The sequence below is a fragment of the Nilaparvata lugens genome, chromosome 7 (assembly GCF_014356525.2).
Source record: "Nilaparvata lugens isolate BPH chromosome 7, ASM1435652v1, whole genome shotgun sequence".
In the NCBI taxonomy this organism is placed as follows: domain Eukaryota; kingdom Metazoa; phylum Arthropoda; class Insecta; order Hemiptera; family Delphacidae; genus Nilaparvata; species Nilaparvata lugens.
The window spans coordinates 50689035-50698023 of NC_052510.1; the positions used below are offsets into that span (position 1 = coordinate 50689035).

Here is an 8989-nt window from a genome sequence, read left to right on the forward strand (position 1 = left end):
TCACTACACCTCCGTGTTTACGGAGGTACGGTAGTGTCTTAGTGCGCCTCTAGAAGGTTGAACATTAACTATATTTCATTTTGATAACTTTAAAGTGAAAAAACACTCATATTCTTTTGGTGTGGCGACTACCGTTTCGAGTTTCTGTTCGGCTTGAGAATGTACAACACACCAGCACTAAACGGTCGTCGTTACACCAAAAGAATGTGTTTTTTCAGTTTAAAGTTATCAAAATACAATATACTTTGTAATAATATTGGTAAAAAATATGGATAATCAACAACGAATCAACTGAAACACGACTTTCTTACTTATCCGGGTGAGTAAATAGATTAATGGGTAAAAGAATGAGTGTCATTTTACTTCTACCACGGAATAAGCATAAGTAGTGTTTCTTTCCTCTGTGATTCCACCTAATATATATTAATATAAAATATAATCTCAAAAAACTGATATGTTTATACTTCATTCAGTTTTGAAGCTCTGCTATTCGAATTACAGCACGATCTTTAATAACTTCTGCTTTATTAATTAGCCACGGTTGTGGGATCAGAGGAAACACATACTGTAATTCAAAACACTACTAGCAGTTTTAATGATTCTAAACTTTGAAGAAAGTATAGGTATATAAAGTAGTTCAATTGAAATATTATTCATGATTGTAAATGTCATAATGTCAATAAAAAAATTACGGTGTTAAACTATACAGTTAATTTTGTAGACCCACCAGGGTACGCTATTTTATAAATTGTAACTCATTCTCTATTAAATGTATGCCAGCTATGAATCATAAAAAAAGTCTAAAAAAGCTTTGATAATATATATATGTAGTATTTATCCTACACGTTTCAAAATCAACACGTTTTTACTTGAAAGTTTTGAAAAAATAATGAATTTAGTCTTAAACTCCAGAATAGAGTTGAGCGCACCCGTAAATACATAGGTAGTACTTAAATTCGTTTAAAAAGAAACTAATTTAGATTATCAACAATGTTTTTATAATTTATTGTTGATCAATAACATGATAATTCTTATTTATAAACCATGACTCGGCTAAACTTAATACTTTTGTAAAAGAAGTAAGTTTGAATTTGAATAAGCTATCTTGAAACATGTAACCTACAAATTGGTTAACCAATAACTAAAAATATTAATATAATTCAATGATTACTACCCTTGAAATTTATGATGTAGGTTAAAATTTGAATTGGAAAAATAAAATAACAAGTCATTATTTCAAGATAGTGATATCAGTTGAATTATTAACATTTATTCACGAAAAATTCCATTCAACATAGGGTTTTCAATGTAAACACGGGTTGAAGTGTACGCTTTTGAACAGCTGATCTGATCACCTGATGGTTCTAGCCTTGTAGTTTCGTAAGCAACGTTAAAACTATGCGACTCTTTAATTTATCACAATGGCATTGGCAACAAAAAATTTCCAGATCCAGAGGCAAAAACAATATCAGTTTAGAGGTTAAGTTTAAGTTATAAATTTATAATATTAAATTATTACCGTGTTGCAATTAAATTGCATTTACTGCAGATTTACTTTAGGAATGTAAATAACAATTTCTCAAGTAGAAAAGTGTTAAGCTGAAATGGTACAATCTTGTATCACTAAAATACTAGGTAGGCTATTACAAATTTTTGTGGCATTAGATAATAGGCTAAATATAATTAGTTTCCACAATATTATGTTTCATCTGTACATTAGAAATACTTTGTTAGATAACATATAGGCCTACGTACTTGAAAGAATTATCTATGTAGACTATGAAGAAGTAGTGAATTAAGGTATTCATGTTTTGTGGTCTTTATGAATTTGTTACATGTGTAGCTACCGTACTCTTTTAGTTTTTCATGTTATTTGCTACCTACTCTTTCATTCAATTATTATAATTCAACAACTTGAGTTGTACTATGAAAGTACTGTACTACATCATAATATAATATCTAACGTTTGTTTTATTTAGGATATTGATTAAATCCAAATCTCAAAATGCTAGTCCAGAGAAGTTGGCTAGAATTTGCTAGCAATCAATAAATCGCTTTATTAAAGACATACTATCTGTGAATGCAACAAATTATTAAAACTACCTTTCTTTTAAAATATCATACCATATTTCTTATGTAGCCTATATAAGAACTATACATTTCTATTACAACTAAAGTGAAATGTAGAAATCATGTTTGATCATTATTTACCTAGTGATTGGTTTTTTCTACTCAAATTTTTAAAATCAATACTGAATCTTTACATTAAGTTTTAAGAGAATTTGAATTTTTCCTGCTATGCACAAACTTATATCATCGGCATAGCCTACATACAAAATTTGTTATCAAGGACTCATTTTGGAAACTCGCCCTTCCCACCAATATACTTATTGTTTTTTTATTAGGCTTTGTTATTGTACATGTATTTAGGACACGATCCATTCGTGAATGCCTGGGCATTTACTTTGTAAAACGAGAAGCGCTCTTAGAAAGATTATTATTTACAATATTGTACATCATTATTTAATTTCGTAATAATTAGAAGTTTTATTTTTTTAGATAATACAGCGCATGCCCACTGCCTCTTGTTGAAACTAATGTATGGCTGGTGAACAATGTAACATCTAGTATCAGGTCTATTTTTTCAATATCAACCTATCAAATCTATTCAAGCAATTTTTTTTTAAATAGGCCTATGCTGAATCTTTTCACCGAGTTTTTAGAAAATTCAACTTTTTGTCTACTATGCACAAACTTATATCATCAGCATACATACAAAATTTGGTATTTTTATAGCATCAAGGACACATTTTAGTAAACACCTCCCTTCCCCCCACCAATAGATTTTACCTTTTCTATTTGAGACAATAATTGATATTTATTCAATTCATTGTTATATTGTATGTATTAAGGACATGATCCATCCATGCATGCCTAGGCATTCAATTTGTGTAACGAGAGCCGCTTTAAAAAAGATTATTACTATTAATAATAATATTGAACATTATTATTCAATTTTAAAATTTTCTTTTTTCAGATAATGTAGCACATGCTCTCTGACCTCTAGTTGAAACTTGCTGCTGGTTAAAACTGATGTATGGCTGGTGAAAAATTTATCAAGTATCAGGTCAGTTTGTTCAATATCAACTATCAGGTCTTGATAATTTTCAGTTTTTGCTATATCAAAGCTACTAATTACTTTCAATAGGCCTACTAATAATGTAATAAAATTGTGTTTTTCAATATCTTCTACTTGATCTCCTATTGCAGTTTTAGAAATATCTGTATTTTATTCACGCCCCACTAGGGGGCTATTCCATGTGAAAATAAAGAACCCAATAATATTAGTATTCAGTTGGCTATTAGAATAGGAAATAACTAGAACATTAGCTCATATTTTATCATGCAACAGGGCCCAGAAAGTCAATGTGGGTGAATCCAAACAAATAACTATTTTTTTTATTATGGCAGTTGTTTTTTTTTTTTTTTTAATTAGATGAAGACTGTATGGCAGTAGTAGCAATAGTTCAGAGCGGAACCAATGTCCACGAACAATGTGTTCATCACTCAAATTATAATACTTTGTATTTTGGTTTTATCCATAAACTTGATTATTCGATGCTGAAAAAATACTTTGTATTTTGGTTATCTATAAACTTGATTGTTCGATGCTGAAAATAGGGAAAAGCTAAACAACCACCATGCGCTCGAAGAGAGCATGCAGTTGACATCATGTTCTCTCTTTACATCATCATCTTTACATAGAACAGCTGTTGTAGCTATGGTGAAAGTGATATTTTCGAGCTCAAAATTTAAGTGATTTTATTCTATATTTTGTGAATATTTGAAGTTTGGTTTTTGTTTTAACGGAAGTTTTATTATCAATCTATCTAAATTTGAAATTCTTTATTTTATTCTGATTCATAGTTTCAGATTGAAGATTTGGTGTTGAAATTGAAGTAACATAACCTACATAATATTTGGACGATTTGTGACAAAAACAGGAAATTGAAGAAGTTTTGGGCAATAGCCTGTTTTTTCTTTTCCGACTATTGTATTGTTCGCTCTATCTAATAAATAAATAAATCTCTCTAATTTTTCATAAAACTATTTTGCAACATATTGATTCAATATAGGAAATGTTTTTGTTTTTTTTTTTAATTATTTCAAGACTAATTATTCCTCAACGCAGGCCTAGCATAATGAGGAGTGCACTTGATGTTTATATTATTGTTTATGCTCTATGTAAAATGAAGTTAATAAAGATGATATTCTATTTTAATATACGGTATGAAATAAACAAGAATGAGTGAGGTGTGGCAAGCATTACTAATTTCTTAGAGCAGGGTTTTTTTACAAAAAAGATGTAGAATTTTACTATAAGTGTAAATTGTAAGAAAAAAATTGGAATGAAAGCGCATGTTTTTAAACTATGTTCTAAATAAATAGATATAATTTTATTGCCATGCAACTGATCATAGTTACAGATAACGCCATAATTCTGATTCAAACACACAACAACTACGTTGTTTCTGACTGTATCAACTATTTTGTTGATTTTACGCATCTATGTTGGTTAGAGGGATCGGATTGATAACTTCATTGCAGAAAGTGTTGACTAGATAACTAATTGAGAAAAAGTTCTAATTTCAATATTACTGGAATGATCTTCAAAGCATGGTAATACTGTTATCTCCTGTGTCTTCTGTCACAAATATTTATAGCTTATTCTATAGATTATTATTTATTGATTATCGCTAATTTACACATTTCTATATCACTTTTAATTGGGAGCTTCATCAGCCCCAGTGACTTCAATGAATCAGTAGGTTATATTTACAGTACATACTCAGTGAGAATTCGTTTTTTCAGCTTCAATGGAATAAAAAAAGAGAAGTAGACCATCTAAAGCCCTGCACACACATCGATTCTTGTTCACACGATATTTTGCCGTCTTTAAGAATTCTATCAGATTAAACGGAACTTTGCAAACATAATCTGTTCAATCTAATAGAATTTATAAGGACGGAAAAATATCGTACGAACAAAAATTAATGTGTGTGTATCTAACCAAAAGCCTCGCACACACGTACATCGATTTTGGTTCTATGATAAAAAATTGAACGTTGAAATTCCAATAGGCCTATAGTTGATATTGGATTATAAAGGAGTATATATTACAGACAAGAGACGACTGCTACACGTCGTAAAAATTGTTGATCGATGTGTCTGTAATCACCCATTCATCTTATTGTGCCACAAAATTGGACGTTCGATTTTTTTATTGTGCGTCCAAAATCGATGTGTGTGAAAAGCAGATTTTGTTTGAACGTCTAGCGTTCCATCGGGTTCACTACCACATAGCAACCAGATGCCAAACTTTGGTCGTGATGTCAAAATTCAAACGAACTTTTATCGAACCTTAAAAATCGACGTATGTGTAGCTAGCCCAGTGAGACAATAAATTTTCAACTCATAATAATTGGAATGGTCATTCTTGGAATAGGTTATCTATGTTATGAACATTTGACCATTTCAGAGATGATCAACAAGAATTCCTTGAAAGGTCAATCTACATCGTGTAGCCGCCTATAATCTTAATCGAATATTATCACTGATCATCAATCCAAATATCATGAAAATTGAGAATATATTCAAAGATGATGCTCACATTCACAACATCACAACAACTGGAAGACATAATATAGAAAACATAGTTTCGAGCAATATGTGAGCTCACTTACCCAATGTATTTGCACCCCCACTCTACATTTTTTTTTTATATTCAAATCAAATTCTTTATTTGCCATTATTACAAACAAACAAACAAAATATTCATTAAATTACAATAGTTTTTGGCGTGACTGGAAGAAGAAATACAATTCTGTTGATATATGGTAAATAATCTATGGATGTTGAATTTTATCAATAGTCAAGTACTTGATAAACAAAATATAGATACACAGAAAAAAAATATGAAAATTGTCAAGTTCTAATAATTTTTATACAATTAATATTGCCAAAGATTATTTAATTGTATTACTACTACAACTGCTCTAGAACATGGGTTTCCCATAGTTGAGTAGGTTAATTTCGAAAAAATGCAATTTATATTTGTAGTAAATTTCATATATTGTATTTTTGAATATTATGTACATTTCATTGATTAGATTGTTTATTTATATATTAATGGAAATAACATTTATTTGTATTGTATTGTATTCAATAAATTGTGTTTGTTCAGAAGATAGAATAGGTGTTATCATTGGTAAATACCTATTAGAGGAAGGATTCATTATTACACTATTCTTTTTGTCTAGTATTTTTTTATAATATGTCTATAATTTATTTAGTAACTATGTTTTCCTGTATTATGTGTTTTTATACTGTCATGTTTAATAGGGTTTTCTTTTTTAGAAACGCAAAGTGCCAGTAATATCCGCCCCCTCATCACTGTTGAGAAACTGAGAAAGCTTCCCAAAAGACGAAGTCATTCCAAGGTAAGTAATGTCCTACTTGAATTTAATATTGGTATCCAATGAATATTCAGTATACAGAGGGGTCCACAAAATTATACATTTTATTGATGGTGAACGTAAAGAAAACAAAACAACGTACAACTACGTTGTAGTATTGCAAAATACGTAATTGCGTATAACTACGTATTGCAGTTCAATGTTTTATCAAAATATAGTGTATCATAAGTAGCTTGCATGCAAATTGAGGTCGTTTCAGACTGTCGCAACATTTAAGGCCATTTCAGACCGGCATAGAGCGTCTTTGGGTGATATAGGCCTATCACGTATCCTAGCGTATTAATATGCAGGCTACTGAACAGTTCACACCAACATATATATTTTCATCATTTTTTTATTTGATCACATTTTCAGTTGTGGTCAAGTGTCATTGTTTGTTCAGCTTAAAGCGCAGGTGCTGCTTGAGATATGGAGCAACAGATACATTAATAGAATAGAAAAATACTTTATCCATCAGATGTAAGAAATACATAGAACAGTGTTAATAAATTACAATATAAATATTTAAATAACTAGGCTACCCTAATATATATGGACACAAACCTTTTGTCAAAAATCAATGTTGAACTCTTGAAAAGAATACAGCGACAATTTGTCCAGATATTCCTTTAAATTCTTTGCAAACATTCTTGGATCTTCTAATATTTGGAGACTGCTTGGTAACTTTACAAAACACTTCCTACCCCTGTAAATAGTTTTTTTTCGTAAAAAGATCTAATCTGTGCCTCTCTATTATACGACCAAACCTTGTATTATAACCGTGAGTTTTATTTCTCAAGTTTTTGTCACCAAATTTTTTGAAAAAGACTATAACATCATATATGTATTGTCCATATACTGTGAAAATTCCCAGGTTTGAGAAAGCCAATTTTACAGAATCAGTTCTATTGAGATTTAACATAATTCTTATTGCTCTTTTTTGCTGTTTTCGAATTTTATCAAGGTTACTTTTACTTGTACTGCCATATATGCAGAGACCATATGATAGATATGCATGTACTACTGAGTGGTATATTGATTTTAACATTTGTATACTACATAAACTGGACATTTGACGTAATGCATATAGACCCGGCAATATTTTTTTCACTACATTGGCAACATGATTATCCACGAAAGGTTGCTATCTATCAACAGACCAAGAAATTTAGTTTGATCTTCACAATCTAAAAGAGTGTCACTCATAGCTAAGCTTTGACACAATTCACTCCTACTCTGTCTTGTTGAAAAGGGCACTACAATAGATTTACTTGAATTCAGCAAAAGATTTCGGCTATTTAGGTATTCATTAATAGAAGACAGGCCTACAGCAGATGAGAGTTCCACATCCTCAATCGATTTTCCTGAAAATATTATATTAGCATCATCTGCATAGAGACACACTGAGGCATGTGCTCTAACCACATCAGGCAACCGTACGTTGGTAACCGTTGCATTGATGATGCGTGTCATATAGCGTCAGCGATCTTTAAAATTGCTTGTTTAAAATTCACAATTGATTGAGACAGAAAAACAAAAATTCATAATATTCTGGTTGAGAGATTTGTTGTATGAACAATAATATATCATTCAATACAAAATAAGTAATCATTTGCATTGAGTGTTGTTGAACTATTTTGACACATGAAAATTAAATAGTAAAGGCTGATATTTTATTAATGGTTATTTTCACTTTATCATTGTATTAATATTTCAAGACACAGTAAATAACATTTTTCAAAGATTTGTTGATAGATAGTTTATTGAAAAAAAATGTTGTCCCGTAATCTTATCAAATATTTTGTGCCCGTTGCAAAAATGTATGTTAATTTATCCTTTTGTTTTCTATTTCAGACAAGAAAACATATCACAAAGTCCTCATCGCAGTCTGCTCATTGTGTGTGTTGGTTTTTATACTGCATTTAAGAAACATTCTAATAAAAATAGCTATAATACCATTGTTATAAACGATGACATTGTACGATCTGTTTAATAAAACTGAATCTATTCTATTTTGAACTCAATCATTTTATCCAATAAAATGAATTACAAAATTGGTCCAGCTAAGCCTAAATGAATTTTACAGCAGGTGCCCACAAATAATAAAATACATAAGTAGTAGAATGATATGCTAACTATAGACTACAGAGAAAACATTATTCATTAAATTTAAATGTTTTGTCACGACGAAACATGTCGTGACAAAATGATATAAAAGGGTACTCAGATTTATATTTTTATTTATATTTAAAGTAGCCCTGAAGAAAAAAGACAGAAAGTATCATAGTATATTCTCTCGACCTTTCTCTGCTTTCAACTCAGGCTGACCTGTTGCCAGTATGTATTGAAGGAGATAAGGATTTGATGTTAGCATTTTTATACAACAACCACAACAGCTATTAGCCGTTTTCACACCGATATCTCGCCGACACGACTTACAGACACGTTTTACTCGTGGACAGTATAAGAAGAGG

General features: G+C 30.3%; 1 long non-coding RNA gene across 1 annotated transcript; it reads left to right on the plus strand.

The window, feature by feature from the left end:
- The first annotated feature begins 1409 nt into the window (after positions 1 to 1409).
- LOC120352452 lies at positions 1410 to 8527 on the plus strand. The gene is made up of 4 exons (XR_005571846.1): positions 1410 to 1635; positions 3038 to 3127; positions 6418 to 6500; positions 8370 to 8527. It is a non-coding gene; the product is annotated as an uncharacterized LOC120352452 (long non-coding RNA).
- Positions 8528 to 8989: the final 462 nt, after the last annotated feature.